This window comes from Bubalus kerabau, chromosome 17 (assembly GCF_029407905.1).
Source record: "Bubalus kerabau isolate K-KA32 ecotype Philippines breed swamp buffalo chromosome 17, PCC_UOA_SB_1v2, whole genome shotgun sequence".
NCBI classification, from domain to species: Eukaryota; Metazoa; Chordata; class Mammalia; order Artiodactyla; family Bovidae; genus Bubalus; species Bubalus kerabau.
The window spans coordinates 26,762,981-26,784,329 of NC_073640.1; the positions used below are offsets into that span (position 1 = coordinate 26,762,981).

General features: G+C 43.5%; 1 long non-coding RNA gene across 3 annotated transcripts in view; it reads left to right on the plus strand.

The window, feature by feature from the left end:
* The first annotated feature begins 4,988 nt into the window (after nt 1-4,988).
* Nucleotides 4,989-21,349, plus strand: part of LOC129631349 (uncharacterized) — a 45,421-nt gene continuing 29,060 nt past the window's right edge. For all 3 annotated transcript variants that reach the window (XR_008704007.1, XR_008704005.1, XR_008704006.1), the window contains exons 1-2: nt 4,989-5,145; nt 5,569-5,676. This is a non-coding gene — a long non-coding RNA (uncharacterized LOC129631349). The remainder of the gene's footprint in view (nt 5,146-5,568; nt 5,677-21,349) is intronic.

Here is a 21,349-nt window from a genome sequence, read left to right on the forward strand (position 1 = left end):
ATTCTGTAACGCTCACTTAAACTTTTAGAGACTATCGAGCAATCTGACTTTTTTCCAAATCAACCAGGAAAGAAAAATAGCTGGTCTTAAATAATTCGTCTATTAAAGTCATGATCCAAGTGTAGTAGTCATAGCTATCCATGTTTAGTTGCTTAAAGACTACAAGAGTATCATGTTATCATATGTACCATCTCATTTGATCTTCACAGCTATATAAGATGGCAGGAACCATTATCTCCACTTTACAAAACAAGAAATGGAGAGCCAGAGAGATTAGAGACTCATCCAAAGTTATTTAAAAAGTAATTGGTTGGACTTCCCTGGTGCTCCAGTGCCTAAGACTCTGCACTCCCAATGCAGGGAACCCTGGTTCGATACTAGGTGAGGAAACTAGATCCCACACACAGCAATTAAAAGTTCATGCATGCCTGCCTGCTGTCACTCAGCTGTGTCCGAATCTTTGTGACCCCGTGGACTGCAGCCCACCTGGCTCCTCTATCCATGGGATTCTTCAGGCAAGAACACTAGAGTGGGTGGGCATGCCTTCCTCCAAGGGATCTTCCCAACCCAGGTATGCAGCCCATGTCTCTTATGTCTCTTGCATTGGCAGGCAGATTCTTTACCACTTCACATATTGCAAATAAGATGTATGATCCCATGTGCCACAGCTAAGACCCAGCACAACCAAAATAAACAAATTGAATAAATAAATATTTTTTAAAAAGTAGAAAAGTAAATGGTGACCCTACACACTGCATTACTTCTCCCTCTAAAGGTGATCCTGACACTTCCCAACACATACCTGATGTGGGATGGATGGACAGAGCACTGACGTGAGCCAGAGAGCCAGACAACTTCTCCCTGAACATTTCCCCTTCATGGAGTGGGTTTCTCCACGTGCTGAAGTGGCTTCCTCTGCCCAACTGTGTATCTGACATTGTAGCTGACATTGAGTGAACACGGAAAATCATCTCTAAATGCCTCTGCAAGCTGTAGGAAACATGGAAAGTTCACCATATTCTTTGTACTTCACCTGACCAAGGAGTTTGCCCTCATCTTTTACAAACGCTCAATGATCGTGGCCAAGACTTCCCACCAACCATGCAGACAATATGTCAAATGACTAATTGGCAAACAGTGTTTCCAATCAGAGTCTTGATAAACCACTGCACTAGTCTGATGGAAGTCTGCCCAGCTGTAAAGTCCTAAGGGTAATGGGTCCGTGTTGTCTTTGACCTCACATCCAAAGTTCTTGGTTTTTAAATATTATTAATGTGCAGTCATTGTGTATGGATTTATTTTAATCAACCAGCAACAGCCATTGTGGCCTTGGAACATGAGTAGACAGACGTCTCCGTAGATTAAGAGAAAGTTCAGAAACAAACTCAAATTTACATATTCATTTGTATGATAAAAGAGGTATTTCCAATAAGTTAGGAAATTAATAATGATTTAATGAAATTCTGCCAAGGAAATTGATTAACTGTTTAGAAAATACAAGGTTAAAGCCTCACCTCACTCTCCCTGCTCAAATAAATTCCAGTTCAATTAAAGACATAAATATAAAACTAAAATAATACAAGAAATAGACTAGATGATAGGGAGCTTTTTATCTGACCTTCAACTGGAGAGGATTGTTATAAATACCCACACAAGGTAGGGAGCTGTGTATGAGCATATTAATAATTTGAAAACTATTTTCTGTTTTTATTTATTCATGGCTGTGCTGGGTCTTTGTCACTGCACTCGGGTTTTCTCTAGTTGTAGGGAGTGGGTGCAGTCCTTGGCCTTCAGCAATTGTGACCTGGGGGCTCAGTACTTGCAGCTCACAGGCTTAGTTACCCTGGGGTATGTGGGATCTTCCTGGACCAGGGATTGAACTCTTGACTCCTGCTTTGGCAGGCAGATATTTAGCCACTGGACCACCAGGGAAGCCTTCTATTTTAATTAAAATAGAGTCTTGCTGCTCATGGCCTTCCCCCTCTTACTGCTAAAACTCCCTTTTCCACTCTTTCCCTCTGACCCTGAGTCCTCCTAGGATCCAAGGAACATCAGGCCAAAATTATTCACTCATCTTGAGAAAGGGAAACCAAAGACCCAGAGAAAGGAAGCAACTCATCTAAGAACAGATAGCTTGTAGAAAAAAGCCGGATGGCTTGGGTTTGACTCTCATCTCTGCCACTGTGTGCCAGTGTGCCCAAAGCTGAGCTCCCCTCTCTGAGCATCAGGATCCTCAGTTGTAAATGAAGAAGGAACTAACACTGTCCTAGTGATTTGTTGTGAGGATAAAATGAGTTAATCTGCAAAGAATTGGGAACAGTGTCAGCTCTATAGCAAGAGCTCAATAAATGTAAGAGTTACATTTACTTCAGGCTTCCCGGGTGTTTCAGAAGGTAAAGAATCTGCCCACAATGCAGGAGACCTGGGTTCAATCGCTGGGTAGAGTAGATCCTCTGGAGAAGGGAATGGCTACCTGCTCCAGTATACTTGCCTGGAGAATTCCATGGACAGAGGAGACTGATGGATTACAGCTCATGGGGTTGCAAACAGTCGGCCATGACTGAGCAACTAACACCCTTACCTTTTCCTGGAAGATGGGGTTTACATGATACATGTCCTCATCACAATGGTAGGTACTGGGCCAGCATTAAATCCTCAAGAAATACTTATTTTTGATAGAAGGTGAGTAATTGTGTATCACACCATTGCCTTGAGACCTATTCTTTCATTTTAGACTCGGAACAACATTGGGATGCAAACAGGGCAAGCACAACTGTACCCATTTCAAAGATGATAAAACTGAGATGTGGAAGTCCTTGCCTTCAGCCACAAAGACTTGGGAATAAGCTCAAATATCCCAGCTTCTCCACTACGCTTTCACACTGAAAACTTAACCCTGTTCCCCCACAATCAAACATACGATAGCCATCATGCTTGTTTTTTTGTCATCAAAGTCCTCCCATTTATTAAGCTTATCATGTACCAAATAGATCACTAATGCTGCACAACCATCATCTCATTTAATCCTTAGAACAATCCTGGGGACTAAACATTCCTGTGTACATTTTATACCTAAGGAAATCAAGAGTTAGATAATAAGCCTAAGGCCATAGAAGAACAGAACAAAATCCCTGTTGTAATGGAGGTCTGTGTGATAATAAAGCCAAGGTTATTTGCCATTTTTCTAATGGCAGAGGAACTGGGAAGCAGAAGGGCCCAATTCTTGCCTTAAAGTGGTCAGGAGTCCACCTTGGGAAGATGCCACGGCTTAGAATAGACATCACCAGGATTCAGACTCAGGTTGTCCGATTTGGGGGCCTGTACATTCGTTCCCAGGTTACCCTGCCAATTAGTCCCCCAAAAATAATACTGAAATACTTGATGATATTAAAATGTTAAAATGGTAATACTGAAAGAAATCATTGTGTACCTACCCAGAAACAAAAGCCCTGTCTAGGAATCACAGAGATGCATCCATTGATTATTAATACACCAATGGGTCCAACCCACTGATGTTGATTCCTGCCACGTGCCAAGCACTGCTCTAGATGCTGGCAACACAGCCACACCACACCCAAGAGTTTGCCAAAAGCTTGGGGAGAAGAGACATAGACAACTGGAGAAGTAGTCACTAAAGATGAGAGCAAGAGTTTGGGAAAAGGGTTCCAAGAGATGGGATCTTGGTCTCTGTATTCAAAACACTTAAGACCTTTTTGAGGAGACAAGACACAGAAATCACCAAGGGAAAAGTTCCATGATAGAAGTAAATAGTGTAGATGATTGTAGAAAGGCAGCCAATGAACTGCCAAATGAGGAGTTTGAACAAAGCTTGGTACTGGGAGGGTTAGTGAAAGAAAACTGCGGAGCGCTCATGCAGACTTCAGGGCCTAAGCTGGTACATCTGTGACTTAGATCTGTAGATAATCTTATTTCCCTGAGTTTAAAACGAATAATAATAACAAGAAACTAAGAAAAAAAAAAGTAAAAGAGCAAAGCATTGTCTCCTTCCCCTGCTGCCCCTCCTCTCCCATTCCCAGTCTTGCAGGTTGTCACCCCTCTCTCTAAATTGCCTGGTCCGTAGATCCCCACGTCTGATGGAAATCGAGGCAGGGAGAAAGTGTGAGGTCATGTTCCCTGTGCCTTGCTCAGCCCTTCCCCAAATCACTTCTGACCCCACTGTTAGGAGACAATATTGAAAACAGTCCAAAACCACCCCACTAAAAACATGAATCAAAAAGTCGCGACTCCTGGACATGTTTTTAAAATTGCTTAGTTGCATGCAAGTCCCTTTAGTGCTGGAAGGACTTTAATAAAATTGATTTTCTGAGTATAGCCTTTTAGCAGCTACTGTATAAGCTTGAAATATGAACCCTTCATTGTTGAAAGTGTTTCATTTTTGGCCTGTTACTAATGATGAAGGGAAAGTGTGGGTTTGGAATTCTCTAAGGCTGACATTCTCATAATTAAATAGTGTTAATAATAAAGCTTTTGCAGATTTTAAACAAACTGGCACAGAGGTGGAACAGTTTGCCGTATTTCATTTAGAGACCACAGCAATTAGCCTTTAATGAATAATACACAGCGACATAGAAGCGAGTCATTTCTCCCTGTCGTTTATTTGCCAAATCACAAAAGGCGATGTTTTCATTCTGCTGATTGAAAATGATGCTCAGGATTTCTCCTGAAAGCCTCTTAAGTAATTGCCTCGTGAAACTGAAAAATAAATAAATAAAATGAAAAGGAAGAACATTAATTGCTTTTAATATCTCCGGTCTAATTTCGGCCAAGTTTAGCACACTAATAGCTGGGGATCTCAAGCTGTACAACAATGGATCAAAAATAGAAGGCTCATTGTGGTTGATATATTTAGAGGCTGATGTTTTTCTTTTATAATTTTAGGAGAGAGATGTTCCCAGGCACATTGTGACTGCTCTCTGTGAACTGACACGGGGTGTTTTTATAGAGGACTCATGGGTGGGGTGACTCTGAAGTCATTGCCAAAGGAAGATGACAATGATTATCCTGAAGGTGAGACGAGAAAGAGCTGCTCCACGGTCAAGGTTGTGAACAACAAAGGAACGGTTATCCTTTTAGGGTCTTCCTCCTCCAGGCTTTTGAGGACAAAGATGAATTATTTTTAAAAAGGTAGGTAGCCTCTAGAACTCTTTTTTCCACACTTGAAAATATTATTTCTTATCTCTGAGACTCGATTTTCTTATCTGCAAGCTCATGGAGGAAGGAAAGGCAGGAAATAATGACTTAACTGGATAAATCCTAACATCACCTGGATGCTATTAAACATTCAGATTCCCCGTTTCCATTTGGAATACACTGAATTGGAATCCCCAAAGGAAGAGCTCAGAGATTCCACCCTTTATGAAAGCAGGCTCAGGGGTCCTGAGTACTGGTATCCCCCACTATTCGAAAGTTCGCTTAACACCTCCTCGCTTTTAGGAAAGACCTACGTTAGTACCTGTTTCACTAACTGAAAGAAATCCAAAGAGAGTTTTTGACTTTAGGAAAAAAAAGGCAAAAACGGGAAACTAATGTACAGTGTTTGTTTTGCAGAAGCCAGTATGGAGACACCTGAACAGTGAGAGTGGTTCCACCAGGCTCCTTCTCAGGCAGCACACTCAGCATCACAGCATCAGGCCACCATGGCTTTGAACTACATCTGTGAGTATCTGTACTTTATCTCGATTGATTTTATGCATCTGTTGGCAAGATGTGTCACAGAGTATTGTTTCTTCACTTGACACCATTTCAGCTTATGAAAGTTTTCATGAAAATGTCATACTTTTGGACAGCAGGGAATCCTGAACCTGGTAAGTTTTGTTAACTCACTTGAGCATCTTTAGACCATGCAGTTCCACAGGTGTTGACAGACTCAGGGACCGCCGTGTTTGAAGCAGTGGATTGTGGGAGAAGGCAGAGGCTCCCTGCATGGGGCCACTTGAGAAATCACAGATCCCCAGTCTGAGAAAGTCTTCCAACCCATCTACCATGGTGCTGCAAACAGTTCACCCTTCACTGTGATGCTGAAAGAGCAAGAGTTGTGTTAAAATAACTTCCTAGACTCAGTGTTGAGCTTCTCCTGCCCAGGGTGCAAGGTCAGCAAACCGAAACTCAGACAACTTCCGTGTTCCTGTAAATGACTCTCCTGAAACACAGGCTGTCCAGTCAGCCAGTCCCCAGATGCCAGCTCTGGGCTCTATACCTACTTACTTGTTCCTTATCCATTTTCTGTCCCTTCACTGTTCCTTATTCTTTACCAAGTGAAAGCTCCATGCCTCCCACCCCATTCTGCAGTTTTCAGGACCCTTGGGAACAGAAAATGCCCGCTTTGTGGAGTATTCAAGTTTGTATCACCCACATGGTCTTCTTTAATCATTTTTAACAGTTATAAGGAACAGCACTAAGGAAAAGTAAGCTGTAACAAGGCTTGGGTGGAAGGTCAGGTGATGGGGGAGGCAGAGGCCTCACAGGGAAATATATGCTCAGTAGCAGATAGTACAAGACAGACCAACAGACAATTTGAATGTCCCATGCGCACCCCCTTCCATGCCCGAAGGCCTGAGTGATGCAGGGCCTCTTCCTCTTTCTTGGTCTCAGAGTGCCCAGCTAGAGGATGCAATGGGTGAACCAGAACCAAAGATGCCTTCAGATTGTGGCATTACAACTCATAACACTTGGCAGCTTTGCTGAGCTGGTCCAGAATTCTGCTGGGATAGTCTAACCTAATTCTGTTTTGCAGGAAGGGCCCGGGTAAAGTACCTTGATTTGACCTTCTAGTGAATTCCAGATGGTATAACGGGAGCTGGCCTCATCCAGAATGGCAGGTGCTAACTTCACATCCAGGCATTTTAGAAACAAGACAGCCTTAAAGATTGAAAACTAAGGTTGTTCTGTTTGCTTTGTTTTTAATATTTTGCTTTTTCTAAATGAGGAAAAATGAAGAACAGCCTGATACAAATACCTGTCATCAGAAACCAACTTAAACATTTAAAGTTTTTAGCACCATTTAACTTTTTTATCAACCCTCTTGCAAAGTCATTGTTATATCATGGTCCGTATTTCATAAAGCACCTCATGCCTTACTTGGCACACAGCAGGTGCTCGATATGTGTCAGGAGAACTAATTGATATGTTAATAATTTATTGAAGTCTCACTGTGCTAAACACTTTCCACGTGTTGTGTCATGTAATCTTCATAGTCACCCTTAGAGCCAGGTAGGTAGGTGTGAAGTGGCATCTCACTGTAGTTTGGGTTTATATTTCCCCAGCAATTAGGGATGGTGAGGATCTTTGCATGTGCTTCTTTGACCAGTTGTATATCTGCTTTGGAGAAATATCTATTCAAGTTTTTTTGTAAATTTTTGAATCGATGTTCATTTTTTGTTGTTGAGTTGTGAGAGTTCTTTGTATATTCTGGATATTAATCCCTTATCAGGTAGAGAATGGACATGGCTATATGGGGAAGGAGAGGGTGGGACAAATTGGTAGAGTAGCATATATATACGGAGAAGGCAATGGCACCCCACTCCAGTACTCTTGCCTGGAAAATCCCATGGACGGAGGAGCCTGGTGGGTTGCAGCCCATAGGGTCGCTAGAGTCGGACACGACTGAGTGACTTCACTTTCACTTTTCACTTTCATGCATTGGAGAAGGAAATGGCAACCCACTCCAGTGTTCTTGCCTGGAGAATCCCAGGGACGGGGGAGCCTGGTGGGCTGCCATCTCTGGGGTCACACAGAGTCAGATATGACTGAAGCAACTTAGCAGCAGCATAGGTATGTATATACATATACATACGCACACACTACAATGTGTAGATAACTAGTGGGAACCTGCTATAAAGCACAGGAAGTTCAGCCAATGCTCTCTGATGACCTAGTTGGGTGGGATAGGGTGTGGGTGGGAGGGAGGTCCTAGAGGGAGATATACATCTTTACATATGACTGATTTGCTTCGTTGTACAGCAGAAACTAACACTACATTGTGAAGCAATTTTACTCAAATAAAATATCCTTTATCAGATATATTATCTGCAGCCCTATTCCATATGCTGCTGCTTCATTCTGTTGATGGTGTCTTGATGCATAGAAATATTTAAGCTTGATGGTCCAATTTTTCTATTTTTTTCTTTTGTTGCCTATGCTTCAGTTGTACTTCAAGAGCTTAAGTGATTTCCCTAAACCCGATCCCTAGTCTAAACTTTTTTTTTTATTTAGACAGTGTAATCCTCACCTCCCTCTCAGTTTTTCCAAATAAAAACTCACTTAGAAAAATCTGTCTTTAAAAGAGAGAATTTGAATGAATAGTTCTCTTCCAAGTGAGTACCTGATCCCCAGGGCATCAATATCCCGCAGCAGTAACTTTAGAATAACCTCCACAGGTTTAAAAAGCATTGATCTAGTGATCAAACCTCACCTTTTTAAATGGGATCACTGAGTCCTAGAGAAGGAAAATTAATCTCTAGAAATGGATGGTGTCTCTGCTGCCTGCCCGCTTCGAGTTCTGTCTGGAGGACACTGAGGGGATCAGCCATAGATGATAAAGGGAGAACCCCTTGATTCCTGGCTGGTCAAGATGATCAGTTGATGTAAAAATCAATGAAGAAGATGTTTCCATGTGTATGGAGAGCTTTGGAATAAAAACATATAGCTAAGATAAAATAAGACACGATTTCTTTTAAAGAAAAAAAATCACCCAAGTTCAACTAGGTAATTAATTAATTCACAAGTAGGTCCAAAGTGAGACCGATTACTAAACAATGACAAATGATAAAGAATAAACCCTAAGGTAAGTGATGATCAAGAAGATGAAACAGTTTTAGCTTGGAATCCTATTACAATTCTATTTCAATATAAATAAGCTGACACCAGAAGCAAACGATTAACCCCAAAGCCACTGGCTGTTCATTAGCTAAGGAATAATTTTACATTTCATTATTATTTGTGTTGGCTAAATTTCCATTAAAACTAATTTAGTAAACTGGCCTTCTGATGGGCTTGAAATTAAAAGGAGGAAGAGAAGGCAAGGAGGGGACAAAACAGAGGCCACCATTTGCGCATCAAGGGACGGAAAACTCATGAGGGCAAATTGCCACTTTAATTAAAAATAATGTCTCAATTCACTTTCAAAATGAGCCACCACAAAGTGCCTGGGAAATTTTCCCTGGCCAGGATGTCTGGCTCGTTCACCAAGTGGGTGATTTCTGTTGCTGGGGTTTCTGATTGAATGGAGGAATGGCGGGCTCATTCCCAGGTCAGCTCCCCCCACCCCCAGCTGAGCAGTTCTCAGTTGGGGAGAAAGGGCCTCAAACTCCTCAAATACTTGCCCCAGAGCCTGGGTAAAGAAGTCCATGCTTCATTCTTTGGGCCATTCATCGTGCAGGCTTAAGGACCCCTATGTAACATTAAAATGGGACCAAAATACCAACAACCAGCTTAGCTCACATTTCACGAGCACTCACTTTAGCCACGCCCTGTACTAAGTACTTTCTTGAATTAACTCATTTAATTCTCTGAATCTCTCTAAGGAGGTAGAGTCTATTTATATTCCTATTTTACAGATGTATAAGCTGGGGCACAGGATGAGTAATGGATATTACTCAGTAAAGATGGCCCAGAGCTGAAATTCAAATCTGTCATTTACACCAGAGCTGAGTGCTTAACCATTAAGCTATATTGTGTCTTGATAAAATAATGAAATGACTTTGTGCTGTTTAAGTATAAAAACCAACAGAGCACAAAGTATATATTGAGTTGTTAGGGAAGACAGTGATACAAAGGTGAGTGGGGGGCAATTCTGGGTGGGACTTAAAATGCCAGACCCAGGGTTTTGAACTTGACTCTTTGGGGATTCACAAAGTACAGTGCCCAGACCACTGGGAGTCCATAAACAGATTTTAAAATAATATTTTGTAGTTATGTGTATGTTTTAAGTTTATTAGAAATATATTTAGCTCACATATACAGTCGGGCAAAAAAGATAATCCTTATTTAAGAACAAAAGACATTTTATTTAACTTTTGGAGTTCCCAGGTGGCACTAGTGATAAAAAAATACTTCTGCCAGTGCAGGAGATGCAGGAGACTTGGGTTCGATCCCTGGGTCAGGAAGATTCCCTGGAGGCGGGCATGGCAACCCACTCCAGTATTCTTGCCATGGACAGAGAAGCCTGGCGGGCTACAGTCCATGGGGTTGCAAAGAGTCAGACACTGCTGAAGCGACTTAGCATGAATGCACATATTCTCTTACTGTGTATCAGGCATTGTTCTAAGTGCTTGGCATTTTAACTCAGAACAACTCTATAAGGCGGGTACTATTTTTCACTTCATTTATAGATAGGGAAACAGAGGCAAACAGAAGTTAACATATGCAGGGCTCCCAGCCAGCAGATGACAGAGCCAGGATTGGAACCCAGGCATCTATCTCCAGGCTAGGCTCTCAATGATTATGCTAAGTGACTAAGAGATAGGAGGGTGGAATATAAACATCATGGAAGCGACTGATGTCTGATGACCAGCATCTGCTCCAGGTGATGTCGTCTGGGATGTGTTCTTCCCGAGGGCTGCTGGGAGATATGGCTGGCTCCCACCCCTGTGAGAGGCGCTGCCAGCAGACCTGCTGTTTGTAGCCAATAGGGCAGGATTCCCAGCACATTTCAAGGATCAGGTGTCCACATCAGAAACCAACCCAGCTCTCGGTGGCCAAAATCACTTTGTGGGCAGTGAAGCTTTTTCGCTCCTGTGCAACGGACCAGTATGCACCCATTCTGGAAGCTAGAGGCCCCGGGGACCCCTCAGCCCAGCTGCTTTGGAACGTGGTAGAAGGAAGAGCAAGAGTGTGCCTTTGGATGGCTCCAATGCAGGAAATATTACGCATTCACCGAAGACATAATCATGCCGCCTCCCCTGACCTATGATAGCGGAAGCAGGACTGGAGACTGCCCTCCCCTGTGCATCAGTGCCTAGTCCATCTCCATCGGAACCTTCTCACTGGTGAGTTCTCTATCTGGACCACCCTTACCAAGGATGCCCACTCCCACCCCAACCCACCTTCTTTCCCAAAAGCTCCACTGAGGCAGAAATTGTGTCCTATGCCCCTTTCCTGTCCTGCATGGCCACCATAAATATTTGATACCCGATCCAGAAGAGGAGGGTGGTCACCAGCCCAGGCTCTGCCATCACTCACTTTTGACTTTCTATCTAAATGGCCCTGGGCAAGCCCGGTAATCCCTCTGTGTCCACTCTTCATCTGAAAGGGAGACTGATTGCAGACCCAAGTCATATGATGGGGTTGGGAGGGTTGTCTGGATAATGTATCTAAAACACTTGTCCCAATATCAAAGAACATATTGAATATTAGATAAATAATAACTTTGACTCAATAATATTAGTACGCTTCAAGTTTGATGGTTGAGATCTGAAGTTCGGAAATGGGCAAGCGTAATTCACATCTACCACTCACACCTGTGTTGGGTTTGGCCTCAAGTAGGCACTGCAACCTCCCAGACCTGACGCCCTCTTCCCTTTATTAGATTCTCTGCTTTCCCTTCTGGCCTGGACAAGCCCTCACTTCTCTAACTAATGGGAGGAGTGATTCTTTGCCAGAGAAAGGGGAGACATCCTCAGAAAGGCATCTGAAACGTTGCCATTTACGGTTTCAGAGAGAAGGCCATAGCTACTCTTTCAATGACACATGCACAAAAGCTCTTGTTATGGACACAAATAAGAAAAGTGAACCCTTCGCCTGGTGTAATTCACTTCATTTATTGACCAGAGGCCTCTCCCCCAACCCCGATTTCTTTGCGTTTGTCAGCGGTTCAGAGACCCCTGGCATTCAGCATGATTTGTAATGTAAATTATATAATTGTACTTTCACATATTTTAACATCAAATGAAATGATTGACTACAGAATCGGAGCTGTCTACAGGTGGGGGTCAATTACCATCTGAATAATCACAGTGCCACACAAGAATAGCACAGCCGCTGAGCGTGACATATTTTTATCTCTATGCATTTCAATGAAGTCAGGCTGGTACATAAAAGGTTATCACCTAGGAAACATATTTTCCTAAGCACAAGTTAAACATGCAAGTGAGATCAGCAAAGATATTCAATTTAGCCAGTCAACCCTAACCTATTAATATTTTAACAAAATCCAGTGAGGATAATTTTTTTCTTTGATCCCATTTCATGTGAGCAGCCAGGAAAGGGAAGAAAAATTAAAAACAAAATAGTCAAGCATACAGAATGAGGTTATGTATTAAGTGGGCTATTTAATGTTTCTGGCATTTCATAGCCCAGGGGGAAAGTGTGGATGGATTTAACCATCAAGAGCTGTGTTCCCTTGGCCACAAAGTTCGAGAAACATAAAATAATCTATACTTCCAAGCTGACAAATCGTACCTGACACCCAGCTTCATCTCACCGGGACTCCGGAGATCAGCATTAATCATCTGTTACAGGGAGTAAAAAGAAAAGTAAATCATGCCACGCTGAAAAGTGAGATGGAAGGTCTTCGGGCAAGGATTTTAATCAATAATATGTGGGATGATAACCAGAAGCTATTGTTTTAATCTTCTGATATGAAAAGAAATGAATGCGAAACACCAAATTACCAAGAGCCGAAGCGGCTTCTGTGAGGCCTCGTAAGAACGGAAATGTTTGGCAGCCCAACTTTCTGGATTGATTCATGACAACACACACACCATTTCTTTTTAAAGGGAGTCAAGGGCATTCTTGGAGTGGCCTATTGCTATAGCCTCAGCTGTTGCCCAGGTTCTGGACCCGGAGTTCTGATTTGCTCAGTTGCCCTTGAGTAGTAAATGTCTAGATTTTGTTCGTGCAACACCCATTACTGCCTCTTCTATGGGCACCTTCATTTTCCTCGAGACCCTCCCCTCCCCTACTCCCAGTCCCTGTGGTTTGGGTTGTGTTGACTTCACCAGGGGCTCCAGGAGAAGACGTGTCTCTGTCCCAGCATTCCTGTGATTAATCAGTTCAGGGATGGGTGTGTGGCTCACTAGAACCCACAAAATGCAGCCTTGGGTGTTCTTGGCAGTATTATTGTGAAAGAGGCTGTTATGGTTTGAACTGTGTTCCTTCTCCAAAATATGGTGAAGTCCTAACTCTAAATACCTGACAATCCGATGTTATTGGGCCATAGGATCATTGCAGATGTGATTAGTTACAATGAAGTCTTACTGGAATCCGTGGGACTCCTAATACACTGTGATGAGCATCTTTATAAAAAGAGGAAATTCAGACACAGGCTCACACATAGGAGAGGGCCATGTACAGATGAAGAGGTTGGGGTGATGCTTTTACAAAGCCAGAGAGCACCAAATACTTTCAGCAAACCAGCAGAAGCTAGGGGAGAGGCATGGAGCAGATTCTTATCACAGCTCTGGGAAGAAAAACCAACCCTGGCGACATTTTGATCTCAGACTTCTAGTCTTCAGCACTGGGAAACAATTTCTGTTGTTTCAGCCACTCCGTTTGTGGGACGTTGTGACGGCAGCTCTCGCAGACTAATACAGAGGCCCACTCTCTTTTATTCCCATGGACCAGGACCTTTGAACATTTAAACCTGGTCTATGCTGTGGTCTGAATGTGTTCTCCCAAAATTCCTATGCTGGAATCCAAACCCCGACAGATGGTGGTATTAGGAGGTGGGGCCTTTGGGAGATGTTTAAGCCATGAGGGTGGAGCCCTCGTGAATGGGATTAACATTCTATAAAGAGGCTCCTGAGAGGTCCCTAGCCCCTTCCACCATATGAGGACACAATGGGAAGTCTGTGACCTGGAAGAGATCCCCTCCCCAAGCATGCTGGCACTCTGATGAAGGACTTAGAGCCTTCAGAACTGTGAGAACTTGTTTATGAACTGCCTGGCCTGTGGCATTTTGTTATAACAGCCCAAATGGACTAAGAAAGCACGGTAGGCACTTATCTTTCCTAGCCATGGAGCCAACAATTGCAAAGCTGAGAAAATACAGAGATACCTACCTCAGACAAATGTTGCTTGAGCCCCTGGAGCCATTCATCTCTATTAAATTCCCACTTTTACTTCAGCTAGTTAGAATTTAATTTTCATCATTTACAACCAAAGGAACCCTGAATGGTTTATTCTGAATGCAATTAATATGATCTTGCATGTGTGCATGCAAAGTCACTTCAGTTGTGTCTCACTCTGTGTGACCCCATGGACTGTTGTCCGCCAGGCTCCTCTGTGTCCATGGGATTCTCTAGGCAAGCATACTGGAGTGGGGTGGCATGCCCTCCTCCAGGCTATATGATCTTAGGATGAATTAATAGATACTAAGTCTTTAGAACAAATTAGACACGGGAAGATTGCATTCAGTTTGAGGCATCATACATTCAAAAGGGATTCAGGTAAATGTGGGCAGAGTGGGTGGGTGGTGAGAAGCCTGCACAGTGAATCACAGGAGGCATAAAGAGATGCTTGTTGTAGGCAAAAAAAAAAAAAAAAAATTTATAGAAAACATGACAGATGACCTCAGGAATGGGAATTAAAGGAAAGACTTGGATTTAATCTCATGTCCCCAAGGATAAAAATAAGAAGCCACAGGAATACAGAAAGAAAACACTGATTTTCTAATGCTCCCACCTATGGGAGAAAGTAATGAGCTGGCCCTGAAAGCAGTGAGTTCTCTGTCACAGAAGGTATTCCAGCAGCAGAGGGGAATTCTGTCTCCTGATGGGTACTCACTGAAGGGGTAGATAGGTTGTGTGTTTGCTGTGCTTAGTCACTTCAGTCGTGTCCAACTCTGTAGACCCTATGGACTCTAGTCCACCAGGCTCCTTTGTCCATGGGATTTTCCAGGCAAGAATACTGGAGTGGATTGCCATGCCCTCCTCCAAGGGATCTTCCCAACACAGGGATCAAACCCACGTCTCTCATGTCTCCAGCATTGACAGGTGGATTCCTTATCACTAGCACCACCTGGGAATTTGGATGACCTTAAAGCCCACTCCAGTGTTCTTGCCTGGAGAATCCCAGGGACGGGGGAGCCTGGTGGGCTGCCATCTCTGGGGTCACACAGAGTCGGACACGACTGAAGCGACTAAGCAGCAGCAGCAGCAAAGCCATTCCAACTTTGACTTTTAGTTCTGTAATTCCTTTACTAGAACCCAGGTGACTTGGACATGTCCTTTCCTGCTTGTGGACCTCAGTTTCCCCATCTGTAAAATAAGGAAGTTGGGCCTGATGGTCCTTAAACATTATTTTGACTAGAACATGCCATGATTTCATTTTTCCAACTCCATCCTTTCTGCCTCAGCTTCGATGGAAGTTGAGCTTGGGCTCACTTGAATGCAGAATATGACACCACTAATCTTTTTTTTTTTTTTAATGTGGACCATTTTTAATGTCTTTACTGAATTTGTCACAATATTGCTTTTGCTTTTTTTTTTTTTTTGGCCACGAGGCAGATGGAATCTTAGCTCTCCAACCAGGGACCAAATCTGCACCCACTGCATTGGAAGGCCTAACCACTGGACCACCAGGGAAGTCCCTACCCCACTAATCCTTGATTCAAGGAGCAGCTAACATAGATGTGGGACTGGTGAGGCAACGGGGCACAGAGCAGGGGTCATCTCACATTCTTTCTCTCTTTGCTTTAATGAAATTGCCCACTTCACAGCAGAGGGCTGAGGGGTAACATTAAACCTATAATCCATTTGGCTCTAGATTCCTTTTGGATGGCCCATAGGCACACACTATTGGCCAGTTAAGGAACAAACTGGATGAAAGCTTAAAACAGCATCACAAGCTCTCTCTAGTCTTTCTTTGGAAGATGCTGGGATTTCGTGCTAATGAGCAGGGAAGGTGGGATGTTCATCTTATCTCTCAGCCCCAGGTTGCCCTCTTCATCTGGACTATTATCCTTTGTAGCCCTTGTCACATGATGGCCAGACAGTTAACTGCCAACTCTGCACAGGATTTAGGTTTGATACTGCAAAAAAAAAAAAAAAAAAAGCCTGGGCAATATAAGAGAAAACATTCTTGTTTTGCCCAGTATGAATGTGGGCTGGGCCAAGTAAAAGACATTTGTTTATCATCAAGAGAGAAATCAAGAGTGGATTGCGGGAGAGTTCCTATCCACTGGGCTGGGGAAAAAGTCTTGAGATTGTTCTGGGCAAGGCACAACCCAGCCATTTTGAAAAGACCCCATGCTGCTCTTCAGCATATTAAGATTGATCCACTTATTATCTTGGCCTGTTTAAGCTCTTCCTTGATTCTAAATTATTTTTCAAGTCAGCAATCCTTTTTCCTTTTTTTAATTGGAGGATAATTGCTTTACAATATTGCATTGGTTTCTGCATATCCCATATCCCATTCTCATCGGATATGGCTTTGGGGCTTCCCTGATGGCGTAGACATTAAAGAATCTGCCTGCAATACAGGAGACCCGGATTCAATCCCTGGGTTGGGAAGATCCCTTGGAGAATGAAATGGCAACCCATTCCAGTATTCTTGCCTGGAGAATCCCATGGACAGAGGAGCCTGTCAGCTACAGTCCATGGGGTTGCAGAATCAGAGACAACTGAACGACTAACACTTCCTTACTAATCTTTAAAACGAATCCCCAACATGAACAGGAACACTGTCTGTTTAGAACATCCATAAGATGCCAGTATTTTGAGGGTTTCGCCCATTCCACTAAGAGGACCCATCTCAGGTTGGAAGGCGTTCTTGAAGAGAAAAGAAGTTACAGTGTTTTCTCTCAGAAAGGATTCATTCTTCATGAAAATAACATTTTAAATTTGGAAGGTCCTTCACTTTAAAATAGTCTTACAACTGAGGACTCCCCAGAGTGAAAAGCAAGGACAGACTGTAAAACTAATAATCCCAAAGGTCCCACACTGTCAGTAAGAGTCCCTCACGCCTGCATGAAGGGTCTTGAGCATAGGCACCCCCAAGGTCATTGGCATCTCCCCACACCCCTGTGAAGAAAGCATGGCTGGAATTACTATTTTCAGTTTTCAGGTGGGAAAACAGATTCAGAGAAGGTAAATGTCTTGCCCAAGGCTACAGAACTAATAACACAGTGTCAGAGCTGGAACCCAGATTTTTCCACTCGATTTCCACTAGTACTGGCAGCCTCTAAACAGGGAGACAGACCATCAGGAATTTGAGGAAGGAAGAATTTCCTGATTGTTTAGACACCTGTTTGCCGATTCCTTAGAGTCCTGGTTCTCCAAGTGTGATCTCTGCACCAGCACCCTTAGCATCACCTTGATATTGGCCAGAAATCCAAGTTTCTTGGGTTCTATCCTAGACCTTTTGAATCAAAAACTGGAAGAGGGGCCAGAAACCTGTGTTTCCAAGCCCTCCAGGTAATTTTGATGCACACTCAAACTTTCAGAACCGCTCCCATAGAAGTGGAGGGTGTTTTGTGGGTTTGCTGAAATGGCTGCTTCAAAACACACGTCAAAATTCCAACTCATCACCTCCAAATTCCATTTAACCAAGGCCAGAGTCCAAAGCCTTGAAAAGCTTGTTATGATTCAGTTACCTTTCCCAGCTCTGAGACCGCAGGAATAAAGACTCACTTACACTCCTATAGAGGCCTGTCCCCAAATTCTCTGCCAGTCACTCACCATTGGCACAGAATTAAGTCCAGCTCAGCTATGCGGCTGATTATATTCTGGGACTGGGTGACCAGTAACTTTAATCCTGTAATCTTTGGAAAACAAAGAGCTAAAGTCTCCTGGATGTCTGGGGTAAGCAGAGGAGGCCCCAGGGGTTTGGTTTCATCTGTATTAGGCCAGAAGGACCATGAATGTGTCTGTATACATGCCCCATGCTTGCTCCCTCTTGGATCTAAGCATTCTTCTGTGGGAAATATTAATATGCAAAGAAAACAAACATCACCAGAAAGATGGAAAGTACAGAGTCAGTGATTATTAAAGTTGGGAAAGCAGGACTAGGTTCTTTCCCCAACACTCAGATGAACTCCGTACTGCGCTAAGTCACCTCTGTTGTGTCCGACTCTTTGCAACCCCATGGACTGTAGCCCACCAGGCTCCTCTGTCCATGGGCTTCTCCAGGCAAGAATACTGGAGTGAGTTGCCAAGCCCTCCCCTGGAGTATCTTTCCGACCCAGGGATCGAACCTGCCGCTCTTATGTCTCCTGCACTGGCAGGAGAGTTCTTTACCACTAGTGCCACCTGGGAAGCCCCAGATGGACTCTACTGCTGCTGCTGCTGCTAAGTCGCTTCAGTCGTGTCCGACTCTGTGCGACCCCATAGACGGCAGCCCACCAGGCTCCCCCGTCCCTGGGATTCTCCAGGCAAGAACACTGGAGTCGGTTACCATTTCCTTCTCCAATGCATGAAAGTGAAAAGTGAAAGTGAAGTCGCTCAGTCGTGTCCGACTCTCCGCAACCCCATGGACTGCAGCCCACCAGGCTCCTCCATCCATGGGATTTTCCAGGCAAGAGTACTGGAGTGGGGTGCCATCACCTTCTCCACAGATGGGCTCTAAGACCTGCTAAAAACCAGGCTGCCATGGAGAGGATTCCACTACCCAAGCTCACCAGGCTCTCTGGTGGTCCAATGGTCTGGCACAGAAAATCTATTTATGGGGATGGCTGCCACAGATAACCCTGGGGAAAGAGGCTGACAAAAGGAAGGAAATTGCAGTGTCTTCAAAAGGCCAGGTGGTTTAGGACAAAGTTGAAAATCATACACAATGATGTAAATCAAAGATCTTTGCAAACTGGTAGTTCTCGGGCTGAACTTGACCTCCAGGATTTTGTTTAATCCACACTTGGCCCAACTCAAGGGTTTCATCTTAAAGGTGAGTGTGTTGCCACTAAATAAAAATAAGGAAAGTTCACAGAAAAATCTCTGAATTGCCCCATCTCAAAATCAGAAGATCCAGCTACATTGTGTCCACTCCTCCTCATGGCAGCAGTCTCTCGGTCTCAATTCCTGCCAGCCGCCCCTTTGTATGTGACTCACCTGACCTCAGCAGTAATTTAAGTTAGTAAGCCCTAATTTAAGCAAACCCTGAGCTTATACCATTTAGTATCACAGACCTAAACTGGTTTTATAATAGTTCCAGGCTACAGTAGAATTGTCTCTTGGGTGGCTGTTTTCCAGTGAGTAATCAGCAATGAAACACTGATATAAAATCAGGATGAGTCTTTAGAAGTCTGGAATCAATGACCGAGTAAATGTTCACATTCTCTGCCAATAAAATCAAATGAAAAATGTAATAATCTATAAAAATGACAGTAAGAGAAGCGAACTAATGACTTAAAAATCTTATATTCATTGATTTTTTTTTTTCTTTTTTTGCCTGCCATTGTGACTAGAAGCCCCGTGAAGGCAGGGACTTTGTTCTGATGACCGCCATATGCCAGTACCTAAAATAATGTCTAGTACCCTGTAGGCATTTACCAAATATTTTTTGTGCAAATGAACAACAGTAGTAGTTGAGCCATTGCTCTGAGCAGTTTATAAGTAAGATTTCAGAGATGCTCTTTAACAGATGAGGAAACCGAGATAAAAAGCAGGTAACCAACATGCCCAGCGTCACCTGGCTGGTCAGTGATGCAGCAGACCATTGACCGTCCCTGGCTCCTCTCCAACCTCTTACTGCAGCTCCCTTTCTCAGGCTGAAACTGACTAACGAAGGCTCCCTGAGCCAGTCCGAACCTTTGAATGTCTTTCTGGTGCAAAGTACACACTCACTAAAAGCTTTCCAAGTTTGAGTTATTAAAAGTGTTATTTCCCTGAGAATAAGAACAGGAGGGCTCTTAAAGAAACCTGTGATCTAACAAAAAGGCCAGAAGTCAGGAAGTTAAAGACCCTCTCAGGGATCACTTTCTATTTCTGCTTCCTCTTCCTTAAGCCTTCATAGGTTCCTGTTTTCCCATCTATAAAATTGGGAAAATACTTTCTCTGACCTCCTTTTCACAGGAACGTTTGCTGGGCAAAATGTGACGGAGGAAAATGCAAAACATGTAATATTTATAATAATACACTTACTTGACAAGTTTAAAATGTGGTTTCCAATTTCTTATCTTATTGTCCCCACTTCTAAGAACTCTGTTAATAGACCATGGATTGTTAATTCCATAAAAATAAGAAAAGTGAGGCTGCAAAGTAATTATCACTTGCCAAACATCACTGAGTTTTATTGTTTAGTCACTCAGTTGCATCCAACTCTTTGGGACCCCATGGACTGCAGCACACCAGGCTTCCCTGTCCTTCACCATCTCCCTGAGTTTGCTCACACTCACGTTCATTGAGTCAGTAATGCCATCCAACCATCCCATGCTTTGTTGTCCCCTTCTCCTCCTGGCCTCAATCTTTCCCAGCACCAAGGTCTTTTCCAGTAAGCTGGCTCTTCACATCAGGTGGTCAAAGTATTGGAACTTCAGCTTCAGCATCAGTCCTTCCAATGAAAATCATGGAGTTTACAAATAATAAAAACTGGGGCTAGAACCAACCCACTTCTTCTAGGCCAAGTGTTGATCAAGAACTATAGGGAGAATGGGATATTGCTATAAATGTGCTTGCTCTGGGATGTTTGGGGATGGAGTGATTCAGATAAGCAGAAGGTCAAGCACAGGACCAGGTTGTATACTTCACAATGAAGAAGAGAGAACAGGCTTCCCAGAGCTTATGTTAAGCTATGAGCAGCATAAGGGAGGAGAGATGAAGGGCAAGGATTCCAGATAAAGAGTATTTGCAAGGTAGTTCAAAGAGCATTCCGGAAATGATAAGTGCAGAGGCTGTCCATGCCAGATTTGAGATGCTGGCCAATATAAGAAGGGTCAGGGAAACTGAGACCTTGAATGCCAGGCTACTGATATATCTTGTTTTTCCTAAACCATTGGAAGCTCATGGGATTTTCTTAGTGGAAAGAACATGGGCTTTGGAGGTAGCAAGTCCTGGATTCAAATCTCAAGACTACCTCTTTCTGTTTCAAATCATTGGTTGGCTGATTGGAGGCCAAAAGCTTGTCACTCAGCATAGCAGCAACTACTCCACTGTCCCCAAGCTGGCTGGACAGGGACTGGGGCGATGCAGGCAGAGGAGATGAGAGTCCAAGATGCCCGGCTACAGGTTCATTAGTGATGTGAAGTGTCATTCCCGCCTCCAGGTTCTGCTGAAGTACAGAAGCATCTCGATCAGGCAGTGCGGGGAAAGAGAAGGAGGGTGTCGCAGGCTCCAGTGTGGATCTGCATTCGAGTGTTTTATACAGAGAACTCTCTCTTCAGACTTGCAACAGGCCCATAATTAGGGAGACAGGGTGATGGTGTCCCTCGCAGGTTGGCTGATGCATTCCACTCTTACCA